We start from the raw sequence: 14,876 nt of genomic DNA, 5'->3' as shown, positions 1-14,876 counted from the left end.
GTAAAAAACTTTGTACTGTCATGATCAGGTTGCGATTTTAGGTAACCTGTTTTGCTGATAGGGTTAATAGGCAAATCCTGCTTTGTATTGTCAGCTTTGCTTTCACCCTTTGTAGTCTAAATTGCACACCGTAGCTTTGCCCATTGAATCCAGGTATTTAAGAATTGGTAGTCTGTTTTCCCTGTATCTTTTACAGTTGAGAAAGGAGCGCGCTGGCTCTGTACGAGTCCCACGCATGCTCAGAAACACGTTGTGTTCCCCTTGCATCTCTGACGTCACACGCCGTCTCCTCGAGCCGCTCTGAAGTCCACCAGATGCGAGACCCAGCCGGGCTCTCCCCCAGCGTCCCGCAGTCATATTCACGGCCTCTATTGGCACTCCTGGATACGCCGATGACTACAGTATTTACTCCTGCGTGTGCCCAACTTTCTGCATGTCAGATGTAAGTGACAAATATATGTTTTATTGTGGATTAAAGCACCTTTTACTGAGTGGCGCTTTTCTATTTGTTTTTTTTTTTTCTTTATATGACTTGAGCTCGCTTCACTCCAGAGAAAAGCCCTTGTCCGTCCATCAAGACCCAGCATTTTGGACTGATTGTATACCTGTGAGCACCTTGTATGTGACTTTAAAACAATTTTTTGCTGGACAGTTGTCTTATTAAGACCTATTACTGAGATTTATCATATCTTATTCAATATATTCAGTTTAAATAAGCATGCGATTCGCATCGATTGACTGAGCGCCATTGTTCCTTTTTTCTTTTATAGATCTCTCCTCTGGCCTTCAAAGCAGCCAGTCAGGACACAGATCGGTCTGATCAGCTGCTTTACTGGCTGGCACCTGACCAATAAGCCCCTTTCACAATTGTGTGACTTGCCCTGCAACTTGGGACTGCAAAGTCAGATAACAAGTCGTACCTCTTGATTTCCAATGATTACCATTCATATCTGTGCAACTTCAAAGTAGTCCCTGCATTACTTTGGTTTGACTTATGCTACTTGAGGTCCATAGATCTCAAGAATACACAGGCATTGCTTCAAGTCGAGTAACTTTCACGTCGTACAAGAGTGCAAGGGGCCTTAACACAAAATCAAAACCAAAGGTGACAAAATACTTGTTGCGTCAGGTTTCTTAGACCATAGAGATCATCTGGGATCTTCCCTTAACCACGCTGTAGCCGTCATTCGGATTTCCTTTGCCGGGACTACGTCTATTGACGTCGTCCCGTGCACGAGCGGCCTGCACGCCTCCTGAGGGGCGCGCGCAGCGCGCTCTGTGATCGGCGAGTCTATGAGACTCACCTGATCACCGATCCGAGCAAGGGGTCGATCCCGACCCCTTATCACGTGATCAGCTGTCAGCCAATGACAGCTGATCATGTGATACAACGGAGCCGGTAATCGGCTATTATTCCTCCTCGCGCTGACAGCGCGAGGAGAAAAAAAAATAGCCGATCACCGGCGGCCGTGATCGGGACATCAGTCCCGATCACGGCCAGCCCTGCCAGTGCCCACCTGCCCCCTGCCAGTGCCACATCAATAAAAAATGTATCCCCCCTGTCAGTGCCACCCAACAGTGCCCACAGTGCCACCCAGCAGTGCCCACAATCTGCCTCAACAAAGGTGCTGCACCCCAGTGCCACATATCTGTGCCCATCAGTGTCATCTACCAGTGCCCAGCAGTGTTGCCCATCAGTGCCACCTATCAGAGCCACCTATCAGTGCCACCCATCAGTGCCCATCAGTCCCATCTATCAGTGGTACCCATCCGTGCCACCCATCCGTGCCACCCATCCGTGCCACCCATCCGTGCCACCTTATCTGTGCCCATCGGTGCCGCCTTATCTGTGCCCATCGGTGCCGCCTTATCTGTGCCTATCAGTGCCCACCAGTGTAGCCTACCAGTGCCGCCTCATCAGCGCACTTCAATGAAGGAGAAAAATGACCTGTTTGCAAAATTTTATAACAAACTATTAAACATGATTTTTTTTTTTTGCATCTTTTTTTGTTTGTTTAGCAAAAAATAAAACTCCCAGCTGTAATTAAATACCACCAAAAGAAAGCTCTATTTGTGGGAAAAAAATAATAAAAATTTCATTTGGGTACAGTGTTGTATGCCCGCGCAATTGTCATTCAAAGTGCATCAGCGCTGAAAGCTGAAAATTGGTCTGGGCATGAGGGGGGTTTAAGTGCCCAGTAAGCAAGTGGTTAAAACTGCACTAACCCGTGAAATGTAAAAGAATATGGTACCCAAAATTATCCATCAGCCACCGATTGGGCACCCCTGTGTTATATGTTCCACCTGTATTTAGGGGTTCCCTAAAAAACTTTTCAGAGAAGCCTATCCTGCCTCCACCTAACAACTGTACTTTAATTTTCTTCATCAGCTCATCCCCCACAGTTATTACCTTTTTGTATTACTTGTCCCTCCCTCTTAGATTGTAAGCTCTAACAAACAGGGCTCTCTGGTTCCTCCTGTATTGAATCTTATGGTAACTGTACTGTCTGCCCTAATGTTGTAATGAGCCACGCAAACTGTTGGCACTATATACATCCTTTATGATAATAATAATTTAAGGTGGAACATGTTACATGTTCCAGCTCCTGCCACCAGTTCCCCCAATTCCCCCCTCAGTGTGACAGTGGGTGGGGAATCTTCTCCCCATATCTGCACAGACACGTCACACACACAGACACGTCATTCATTCACAGTTTTCTGTGAATTATAGAACTATAGGTAATGTAATTCACCATGGCTGATGGCTTGTAGTTCTGAATGATCTATGAGACCGCTGATGAGCGCTAGGGATGAGCTTTATGTTTGGGTTGAACATGAGTTTGACTCGAACATTGGCTGTTCGGTCTTTCGTCAAAATACGAACATTATGGGGCGTTCGCGGAGCGTCACGCCCCATACTGCACTGTGACTTCGCAATGCATTGCTGTCTGATGATTGGCCACGCATGCACTATGACTCGCATGCTTTGGCCAATCACAGCACCATCAGCAAAGAGAGCCATAATTGGCCAAAGGCTCGGGGTTAAGTCCACGCCCCACACTATATAAGGCCGCCTACACGTCGGCCCTGTGTAGTGTGTTGCTTGTGTTGACCGAGAGAGTGTCAGTTCATTTAGATTGAGCAGGCAGGCGATTCAGTTAGCTGCAGTGTATTAAATAAATAAATAAATAAATATATATATATATATAATATGTGTGTGTGTATATGTATGTATGTGTATAAAAATAGTCTCCTACATATATATCTCCACTGCATTCCAGTCTAGCCAAGCCTATATCTGTCCATTCCTGGTGTACTTTTTCTAGTAAACTTCAGGCGGTGTTTTGCTAATAAAATTTTACAGCATGTCTGGAAGGCCACCAAGGAGAGGCAGATGCTCACAGGCCACTAAAAGAGGGCAAGCAGGCTCTGTGTCTACAGCCAACAGTGCTGGTCATGGACACGGTGCATCCTCAACAGCCGTGAGGCACACTTGTCCTTTTTTCGGCAGCTGGCCGTGTTGATCCAGAACATGCAGAAGAGTTGGTAGAGTGGATAACTAAGCTGTCCTTATCCTTCTCATCCTCTGTCACCCAGGCTCAGAGTAGTTTGCCTGCCAATACAGCTGCCAAAGCGGCCTAATCCATTGGCTCAGTGTCATCAGTCACACCTTCCCTAGCCGCACCATCATGCACAGAGGCGTCCCCTGAACATGCTGCAGGAAGATGCACAGCGTTTTGAAGGCTCCAATGATGGTACCCAGGTTGAGGAAGGCAGTAACGTGAGCCCAGAGAGAGGGGGTGCCCAAGAAGGACAAGAAACTGGCAGTCATTTTCCCCCAGCTGCAGCATACTGCCAGGTTTGCTCCAGTGACAAGGAGGGAGGGGACGATGAGGTCACTGACTCTACATGGGTGCCTGATAGAAGAGAGGAGGAGGAGTCACATCACCAAGGAGGCAGGATGCCCTCCAGGGGCCACCTTAAGGGCAGCCACCCGACTGCATCACACCGCAGAGCTCCGCATGTGCAGGGAGCTGCGGACTCCCCACGTATTTTGAAAAGTTCTTTGGTGTGGGCCTTTTTTGATATGTGTGCAACAGATCGCACTGTTGCTGTTTGCAACATATGTCTGAAGCGTATCAAGCTTGGCCAAAATAGCAGCCGCTTGGGCACCACATTCTTGACCAGACATATGTCGACCTCCCATGCAGTCCGTACTTAAAAGACCCACACCAAAGAACAAGGCGGACCTCTCCTTGAACCTCATCAGCTGGGATTTCCAACCCCACTATACCATCAGTCCTCTCTGAAACCTGCACTGAGAGGAATAAAGGTGTAGAATTAGGTATGCCAAGTACTTGTGGGCAATCTGCTATCGCTACACTAACATCCGATTGTAGCAGGCAAATTTCCCTACCCCAGTTGCTAAACCGTCGAAAGACATTCGGTCCTAGCCATCCACTTGCTCAGTGGCTGAATGCTAGCTTGGCTAAATTGCTAGCACTCCAACTGCTGGCTTTTCAGCTGTTAGTCATGAATTTGTGGAATGTGCGGTACCTCAGTGTCAGGTTCCCAAATGCCATTTCTTTTCATGGCTGTCAGTGGTAAGGTGAATATTACCACTGACTCATGGTCCAGCAGGCATGGACAGGGAGTTTCTTTCACGGCACACTGGGTAACTCAGCTGGCAGCTGGGAAGAATGCAGGACAGGGTGCAGTATTATTGGAGCTTTTTCCGCAACCACGTCTACAAAATGCTAGTAGTGGTGATTCTGCCACACCTCTCTCCTCCACCCCTCCTCTTCTGCTTCCTCTATGGCCTCTTCCTCTGCATATTTGTCCTCTGAACCAGCGGTGCTCCATAGGTGTTCAAGGGGCTACGCAAGCACTCAAGTAAAAAGATGCCATGCAGTGCTTGAGTTGGTCTGCTTAGGGAACAGGAGCCACACTGGGGCAGAGATTCTGTCAGCTCTGCAGGGGCAGACTCAGAGGTGGTTGACACCACGCCAGCTTCAGCCAGGAATGGTGGTTCGCAACACTGTCACCAACCTCCTCTCCACCCTCCGACAGGTACACTTGACCCATGTTCCCTGTTTGGCTCATGTCCTTACTTTGTGGTGCAGTGGTTCTTGTGCAGGTACCTGGGCTTACAGGATCTCCTGAGGCAGGCCAGGAAAGTCTGGGCATTTCCGACGGTCATATAATGCCAGTGTTCGGCTGGCTGACCTTCAAAAGGAATGCAACCTGCCCAAGAACCGCCTCATTTGTGACATGACTACCAGGTGTAACTCAACGTTGGCAATGCTGCAGCAGCTGCACACGCAGCAGAGGGCCATCGATGAGTACCTGTGTGACCATGGCACCAGGACAGGGTCAGGGGAGCTTGGCTTTTTTTTTCCCCACGCCAGTGGCTACTGATCAAGAATACATGCACTGTGCTGTCACCATTTGAGGAGGCCACGAGGATGGTTAGCAGTGACAGTGCATGCATTTGTCCATCTTGTCTTCCTGTTGGAGCACACATTTTGTGGAATAATGGACAGGGCACTTGAGGCAGAACAGAGGGAGGAAGAGGAGGACTTCCTTACCTCTCAAGGCCCCCTTTATCCAGACAGTATTCCTGCAGGCCTGCCGATCACACAGGAGGAGGACGAGAATTGTGTCAGCATGGAGGTGCAGCCTAGCAATCAGCATCTGCAGCAGTCTTCAGGTAATCGTTTTCAGTCCCCAGAAACCCAAGGACTTGTACATGGCTGGGAGGATGTGCCTGTGGATCATGTCATCCTTTTTTTTTTTTTTTTTTTATTGGAAAACCAACTTTATTGAAAAATATATGCATGATACATACATTGGTATAAGCCAGTATGGCCAAAACAGTAGTACATACATAAACACATTGAAATATATCTGTGTGACATAATGCAAAATACCCATCGGGGTGGAACCAGTACTTAATAAAGAAAAGGAGAGCGATGAGGGAGGAAAGGAAAAGGAGGGGGGAGGAGGGATTAACATATCAAGTACACGTTTCACTGTCTGCTAACCATCTGTTCCAGACCTTTTCATACTTAAGCAGGCACTCTCTATGTACATAGATCAGCTTCTTATATGGAAGAGTGTCATTAATCTCTTTTATTTTTTTTATTTTTTTTCCAGCACTGGATTGTAGGGGGCAGATCCTGCATCCAATTGCGAGCCAGAACTTTTCTCGCCATGAATAGCGTCTCATGTAGAAAGGTACGGAGGGGTTTGTCTGCGTCTAATTCCAGCAGCAGACCGAGCAGGCACATCTTTGGGTCTAGGGTAGCAGATCGTGCAGGAAATGAACCACCTGTATCCAGTATGCTTGTATAGTTGGACAGGACCATATAAGGCAGTGGTCATCAACCCTGTCCTCAAGGCCCACTAACAGAACAGGTTTTATGTATTACCTTGCAGAGTTGCAGACTAGAATACTGCAATCACTGAGCAGCAAATGATTTCACCTGTGATGTATTTCAGTTATCTTGCAAACCTGGCCTGTTAGTGGGCCTTGAGGACAGGGTTGATGACCACTGATATAAGGTGATAGAGGGAGCCTGGGGTGTGGTTGTATAGGCGGCACCCTGGGTTGTACGTGGGTTTGTAACGCACTATTGTCTGAGGAGTCAGATGCGTCCTATGTATAATATACAACTGTGTGAGGCGGTCTGACAGTTTGGGGGAAACTCTTTTCATATCCTGCAAAATATCGTTCCCAATCCTCATTCTCAATTATTCCAACATTCGCCTCCCATCTAGTCTTGGCAGTATAGGCCAATGCTGTGTTATTAGGAAGGTGGATGGCGGAGTATAGGGTAGAAATTAGCTTGGCTGGTTCAGTACCTGTGACTATGTCTACAATAGAGGGGACTGCCAAGGATGGGTTGGAGCCAGTAAACTGGGTTTGTATAGCGTGGCGGAGTTGTAGATACCTGAAGAGAAGGCAATTGGGGGGGGGGGGGGGGAATTCGTCCTATAGTGCTTGGAAAGTTTTAAGTCTCATAGGGGTCATGATCTGGTGTATATACATGATCCCATGGCGTATCCACGCCACCGGGTCTGGAATGGACAACAATTCGGGTAAGTGTGTGTTGAACCAAAGAGGGGTGTGAGAGTGGACCTGTGGGGTCCTGAGTTTTTGTAGTGCCATCCGCCACACCCTCTGGTGGTGTGTCAGCATGTCCGCTTTGTGTTGGGAGGGGCATCTTGTCAGTGGGGCTCTAAGTACTGATGGGAGTGGGGTATGGGCTGGGTCACCAGGGCGCTCACAGAGTAGTAGTTGGTATCTTGATAGCTCGTTTTTTATCAAAATGATAGAAATGGGATAGTTGGGAGGCAAGATAATAGTCCTGAAAGTCTGGAAGAGCAGATCCTCCCATTGTCACTGAGTTCTTCAGGATCCTCCAAGATAATTTGTGTCTGCCGTGGCCCCATATAAATGAATGCAGAATTTTTATGGTATATACAGGGGGGCATGCCACACCAAATAAAGTATCTTTGGGAGGAGTATCATTTTAACTAAACTGATGTGTCGCATAACACCCAGAGGTAATCTGGCCCAAGCCTGTGACTTGTACTCCAAGGTACTTGATCGGGGAGACCCTTGGGAGAGTCAGACGAGAGGATGTGGACGATGGGGGGGAAGTGGTCAATTGGAAGGATCTGAGATTTCGACCAGTTAATACTAAGACCCAAGTGGCTACCGATACGTTCTATGGAGTGTAGGGCTGCAACGAGAGAGGGACCCGAGTCCGCTAAGTATAGGAGCATGTCGTCGGCATACATTCCGATTATTTTTTTTTCTTCTTCCAGGCTCCCTATCTTAAGGTCTCAGATGCCAGTGTCTGCATGAATCATGATGGCCAATGGCTCCACAGCCAATGCATACAGAATGGGGGAAAGGGGGCAGCCTTGTCGAGTCCCTCTCTCTAGTGGGAATTGATCAGAGAGCCAGCCGCTCACGAACACCCTGGCCCTCGGGAATTGATCTAGGAGCTGAACCCAGTGAATAAAGTTGGGGCCAAATCCAAATCCCAAGAGTCACTCCCACAGGTAATTCCACTCCATGGAATCTAAGGCCTTGGCGGTATCCAGAACCACCATGACCCTTGAGCCGATTTCATCATGGGACCCCTGAATGCTCATGAATAGGCAGCGAATATTCATAGCTGTTTTTCCCTGGCATAAAACCTGTCTGGTGAGGGTGGATCAGTGACAGAATGACCTGGTTAAGGCGTAAAGCTAGAATCTTAGCTAGTATTTTGATATCTACCTGTAGTAAGGAGATGGGTCTATACGATTCTGGGCATTTAGGGTACTTATCGAATTTGGGGATTACTACAATTTGGGCTTCTCTCATGGAGGGGGGTAGGATTCCCAAATCAAATATGGATTTGTACAGGTCCTGGAGTTTAGGGGTTAGAATTTCAGAGTAGGTGGCATAGAATTCAAGTGATAGACCGTCCGATCTGGGGGCCTTAGATGTGCCCAGACAGTAGAGCCTCGGAAATGTCCTTCTTAATAATAGGGGCCTCCAGGAGCTCAAGCTGGTCATTGGTCAATCTAGAGAATTTAACTTCTGCTAAGTAGTCCCTGGTATCTTGGGGAGTGTGGGAGACACGGGAAGTGTAACGTGGTAGAGTCCCCATTAGCTGTAAAATAGTATTGCAGCTCTGCAGGGATGTCATTCTAGTCCTGCAGAGCAGTCATCCAAAAGGGGTTTAGACACCAAGAAGGAGCAGGGGAGACCCTCAGGAGCTGGATCGTGATCCAGTAGGGGGCATGAACAGAGAGTATTCTCAGAGCAAAGCCCACATCTCCCAGTTTAGGACAATTTGTGACATCTTGTTGTGACTGGCTGAGAAGCACGAGAAGACCTTAGTGTACGGATGTTTGTGACGCCAAGTGTCAACAAGAGTGAAATCAGTCAGTATGCGGCACAATCTGGTATGGGTCAGTGGATCAAGGGGGCGGTCCAGTGTGCCCATTCGGTCCAGAGCGGGGTTGAGGGTCATGTTAAAGTCCCCCATCCACACTGCTGGTACAGAGATATACTGTGTCATGTCATCCTTAGTGACTCAGAGGACTCCAGATCAAATGCCTCAGCAAACCTTTGCTGCATGGCCTCCCTGATCCTGCAAAGCCTGCAAAAGGACCCTCAGATTCGTGGTATTAAGGTGAGGGATCATTACTGGCTGGCAACCCTTCTTGATCTACGTTACAAGGGTAAGTTTGCGGAACTTATCCAGCCTTCGCGGAGGGAGCAGAGGATGAAACATCTTTGGCAGGCCTTGCAGAAAGGTTTGTGCAATGCGTTTCCAGATGCCTGGAAGGTTACAATTTTCTGGTCCTCCTGGACAACGTGTTGCTAGGGCTTCAGTCAGTCAACCGGTGCTGACAGCTTATGAGAGGTAGCGTAGTCAAGCTAGAAGTCGGAGAGGGGGTATATCAACTATTTGCTTAGTGCTAATAAATTGCCAGACCAAACTATCATCTATGACGATAAATAGAAACGGGAGCTGTGCTGTCAAATGACGTGTTAATCCAAATATGATAACAAACAAATATAAATGAATGAATGGTAAAAATAATGATGATAAGTCCCAAAACAATGAATCCTGTGACATATATAAAGTCCTCCAGTATCATACAAAATCTGTGAACAATTGACTCAATAAATGATCAAAAAAGAATAATTTTGTATGTTCATATATATTAAGAATATATATGTGTATGTGTGTGTGTATGTATATATATATATATATATATATATATATATATATATATATATATATATATATATATATATATATATATATATATATAATATTATGATGAAAATGGCAAAAAGTACTCAATAAGAGAATAAGTGATTGTAGCAACACAATATAGTGAAGTCCTCTGTGACATAGAGTGCAAGCTTACCAGCTGCACAAGTTGTTTGAACTTGTGGCTAATACCCAGCCAGGGCTTTTAATCCTCCCAACACCTCCAACAGCCGATGAAACGGGTGTTCCTGAATACTGTGGATGTGTTCAGCGGTCAGCTGAGTGTTCATAACGATCCAAAAAGAAAATAGAAAGGAATCACCATCGGTAAAACCAGGTGGCATTTTATTTGGATAAAAATGATGCTCACAAGCATGGAATAGAAATGTTTAAAAGCAATAAGAATGCCGGCAGGCAAGCAATATTGCAAAAACGCCTGTGCAAACGGTACGTGAAAACAGCACGGTGATGTCAGCTTGTCACTCCACCCGAGGCATTTTGTCACTAATCTGACGTCGTTCTGGGGCACAGGCGGCGTACTGACGCACCGCTTTATATAATAAACACATATTTGACGACTTGGAAACTGGACGTAGGTGTGGCCAACAATATTGATACTTGCCATTCTCGATGCTGTAAAGTTTTTGTGGTATTTTGAATGTATCTCCTATTGAAGTCAACTTTAGAGTTATGTTCAGATGATATTTGGTACCTACTAGGCTTGCTGAACTGTATCCAAGTTCTTCTCCCAACTGTTTCAGGGTATGTGAACTCCGGAGATCTATGATACACCTCCAGTGGAAATCAGAACATTTTAAAAATGTTGAATGTTATCTTTAAAGTCATTAATATATGGGTTAATAAACTAACAGAACATACTGCTTAATAATCCAGTCCAGGGTATATCCACACATTCTCAGCTCTTGACTTCACAGTAGCCAAACACAAAATAACATCAATCATGGCATATGAAAAATTAGCTAGCATCCTTAAGGATGAACAATGCTACCTTGAGAAGTTGTTGAACCCCTAGATTGAATTTATTACCAAGCCTTAAATGTTAATTTCTGTAACAACCTTGTGCTCTTCTCTTCTCCTTCTCTTCTCTTCTCCTTCTCTTCTCTTCTCTTCTCTTCTCTTCTCTTTTTTTTTTCTCTTTCACTTTCCTTTTCGCTTTTGCTTCCAATTTCACTTTCTCTTTTGCTTCCTGTCATCCTCCTCTAAGTATGTTTTATCTTTTTATTCAGTTTAGTATTAGTTACTTAGATAAATTAACCTGGTTTATTGAAATATATAGCAATAATAATATTTCAAATAAATGTGTTTCTGAGGGCATTATTGTCTCTATACCTGTACAAACTGTAAAGCACAATAAAAACTGCATGACTGCAATTCTTTATTTCATAAGCACACAAAAATTTGCACATACAAGTGAAAAGGTCACATCTACAGGAGAGAGAGGTGGGAGTAAAAGGGGGGAGAAAAGAGGGAGTGGAGGGAGAGTTGACGGTTGAAAGGGTATGCCGCATACACATGATCAGAATTTCTGACAACTAAACCATGGATTTATTTCCGACGGATGTTGGCTCAAACTTGTCTTGCATACACTTGGTCGCACAAATGTTGTCAGAAATTCCGATTGCCAAGAATGCGCTGATGTACAACACGTACAATGGCACTATAAAAGGGAAGTTCAATAGCCAGTGCGGCTCTTCTGCTTGATTCAGAGCATGCATGGAATTTTGTGCGTCAGAATTGTCTACACACGCTCGGAATTTACGACAATGGATTTTGTTGTCGAAAAATGTGAGATCCAGCTCTTAAACTTTTGTTGTCGGAAATTCCGACCGCAAAAAAGCTCACATCGAACACTTGTTGTCAGAAATTCTGGCCGTGTGTAGGTGCCAAAAGAGTGGTGTGGCTGGGAGGGGGGACAAGGAGACCACCTCACCTTCAGGGAACATCAGGCTAATTCATTGAAGAGTCCCCAGTTAGAATAGAGGAATGTGTAGAGTTGTGTTTGCGGTTGTCTTACATCTCCAACATAGATCTGAGGTATATGGGGAACTGAGTTTTGTAACACCTCATAAGGATCTTAAAATTGATTTTCTGAGTTCATGTGCAAATTGAAGATTTTTGGGCAAGGTAAAGAATCCTATGTCTTTTCTGTTGGGGAAAATGTAAAGTTAAGATCCTCTTCCCATTTAGTTAAGAGTGGAGGGCTGTAGTCATCTTCTGGTGGAGAGATGAGGGAATAGATGATTGATAGAGAGCATCAGGGTAGTCACCGTTTTTTGTACAAAGATTCAAATTGGGTGAGGGGTCTTTGGAAGACAGACAGGGCAGAGAGCTTGAGAAGGAAATTACACAGTTGGGAGGCTCTCCAAAAGTACATTCGGAAGGGGCCGTGTTACTTGGAGAGGGTTTCTAAGGAAGGGTGTCAGGTGTGAGAGAGAAAGAGGGAGGTGGGAGGCTTGGAAGAGATTTCAGTCCAGGAGATCCCTGAAGGGGCCAGGACCTGTGCCTGGGGAAAAACATGGGGATGCCGATGATCGGAATAGGGGAGATTGAGCCGAGCAAAGTCTATATTTCTGGAAAGATCTAGCTGAGTAAAAGTTTGTGGGGCCGATAACAGTGGTGTGACTTCAGGGGTGATGTGGGAAGTGCACCCCGGTAGGTGACATAACAGAAGGTTAGTTGTGGATTGTTCCAGGATGACCCACTCTTTCAACTTGCCATGTCTGTGCCAATCCACTAGTCTGGTGAGGTGTGCTGCGGCTTGGTACGTTTTGAATATCCGGGAACATCAGGCCTCCATATTTTTTACAGAGGGCTAGATAACTGCAATTCTTTTAGTTCTGTAATCGTATTCCCCTGTGTTAAAGGGGTTGTAAAGGCAGAAGTTTTTTGTTATCTGAATACATTCTATGCATTAAGATAAAAAGCCTTCTGTGTGCAGCAGCCCCGCTAATACTTACCTGAGCCCCATCTAAACCCAGCGATGTCCACAAGTCCCTCGGCCTTCCTCCTGATTGGTTGAGACACAGCAGCAGTACCATTGGCTCCCACTGCTGTCAATCAAAGTCAGCCAATCAGGAGAGAGAGAGATGCAGGGCCGACCTGCAGCTCCGTGTCTGAAAAGAAACAGGGAGCTGTGGCTCAGCTTGGGTGCCCCCCAGAGCAAGCTGCTTGCTGTGGGGGCACTCAACAGGAGGGAGGGGCCAGGAGCAGCGAATAGGGACCAGAGTAGTGGAGAATCCAGGCTGCCCTGTGCAAATCCACTGCACAGAGCAGGTAAGTATAACATGTTTGTTATTTAAAAAAATAAAATAAAAAAATAGACTTTATAAATTACTTTAAGGCAATAGGATCTGAGCTTGTGGGTGTATATAACTGAACTGATCACTGGGATCTGTACAGATCACTGCTAGGGCACTGGAATCTGTACTAATCAGTGCTGGGGACACTTAGATTTATACTGGTCACTGCTGGGGACACTGCTATATAGAGGTCACTGCTGGAAAAGCTCAGATATGTACTGTGTATGGCTTGAGATAATGAAATCAATACTGGTTATATAGGCTCAGACAGGATGAAATCTTTTTGTGTGCAGAAATGCAAATATAATAGAAGTTTTTTTTGTCCTGAGGTCTAGGTAGCACTATACAAGTCACTCATTCATTCATTCATTCATTCATTCATATGTGTATCTGTGAGACTATGACTTGTAGCACAGTAATTAGTGGTATTTTGTGGGTACAAGAACGATGACCTATGTGTGCAGTGTATATGTTGAAAAGGCTTATGTTCTGTTTAATCATCCCCCTTTAAGCCACTCCAACTGTTTTTTGCCAAACCACCCATTTGATGTGGGGCATGTACAGTAGCTCACCGCATCACATGTTTCTGCCTTTTCTTTAGAGAATTCATTATTTATAAAAGTTTTCAGGTATTGAATATATGTTCCCTTAAAATTTTAATCTTTACTCTAAATTTTACCTTTTCCTTTTTTTTTTTTCTTCTGAACTGGTTGCCCCTTTAAAATATTGAAATGTTCATTAGTTATGACTATAATATTTATATATTTTATTCTCCCCAGGTTGAAAAAAAGCCTGGGACCACCCCTGAGAAAGCTGATCATCAGGAATCTAGTAGCGTGCTTACAGATGAATGTGGAAAACACCCTTTAAGTGTCCTGCACTAGTCAGCTAAATAGTTTTTCATTTACAAAAAAAAAAACCTTAATGAGTATTGTGGGAACTGTACTTGTAAGTCAGGAAATGCTGACCCACAGATCTAAAGGAAATATTTCACTGCTGCAAGAATTTTTATTTCAATAATGACTTCTGAAATGTTGTGAGAGATGCTTACCACAGAGAGGAAGTACACATACATTCCTCGCTATGACACCTCATTGAGAAGAATTTTTATTTGCCACTCTGTGGTTTTCATGTAATCCTTCAGGATCTGTGCTTGTGGTTGACTTTTTGGAGATATTTTCATCAAGACTGAAAAGAGATTTAAATGTTTTAGAATTGCTTTTTTTTTATATACAAATTTTATTGTCATTTCTCTTTAGTATAAATACAGTACGTTATGTGTATGATATGTCTATATTCCACCAGGTGGCAAACTTTCTTCACCAAACTCCCAACTGACGTTTATACAGTAATAGCCATGGACCATGTATTGCATTGACTATTAACAACATGCTTAGGTTTACTCTATGCAGTCTGAATACATAACTTTGCATATTAGGCTGTATCAGAAAAAAAAGCCCATTGGTCACATGGGTTAAAAAATTGTCTGTATGAATGGTATGCTAGGCAGAACTTATATTTAGCCAATTTTTATATATCAAACATTAGTAATAAATAAACAATAAACCAATATGTGTGGAGTTAAACGGCCGCGGCCTTTTTATTATAGGTTTAAATATAAATCAATATATATCTATTTTATTCAGCATAAAATTGTCAAAAAACACAAATTAATATTTCAACAACATTAACATAGCTTAGCTATTAAAGCTCAAGCCATTTAATCACACAGAATAAACAGTCCCTTTTCAAAGAAAAGGACAAATAA

The 14,876-nt window shown here is 44.6% G+C and overlaps 1 long non-coding RNA gene across 2 annotated transcripts; it reads left to right on the top strand.

The window, feature by feature from the left end:
• Positions 1 to 67: 67 nt before the first annotated feature.
• Positions 68 to 14,391, top strand: LOC143962794 (uncharacterized). Of its 2 annotated transcripts, XR_013270797.1 has the most exons (4): positions 84 to 442; positions 6,157 to 6,237; positions 7,834 to 8,073; positions 13,888 to 14,391. It is a non-coding gene; the product is annotated as an uncharacterized LOC143962794 (long non-coding RNA). The 2 variants fall into 2 exon arrangements; XR_013270796.1 differs by lacking the exons at positions 6,157 to 6,237; positions 7,834 to 8,073 and having other exon boundaries at positions 68 to 442.
• The last annotated feature ends 485 nt before the right edge of the window (positions 14,392 to 14,876 follow it).

The sequence above is a fragment of the Lithobates pipiens genome, unplaced genomic scaffold (assembly GCF_037356315.1).
Source record: "Lithobates pipiens isolate NorthernLeopardFrog02 unplaced genomic scaffold, aLitPip1_a1.2 Scaffold_8, whole genome shotgun sequence".
Classification (NCBI taxonomy): domain Eukaryota; kingdom Metazoa; phylum Chordata; class Amphibia; order Anura; family Ranidae; genus Lithobates; species Lithobates pipiens.
Note: the sequence above shows the minus strand (reverse complement) of the source record. Positions and strands in the feature narration are given on the sequence as shown.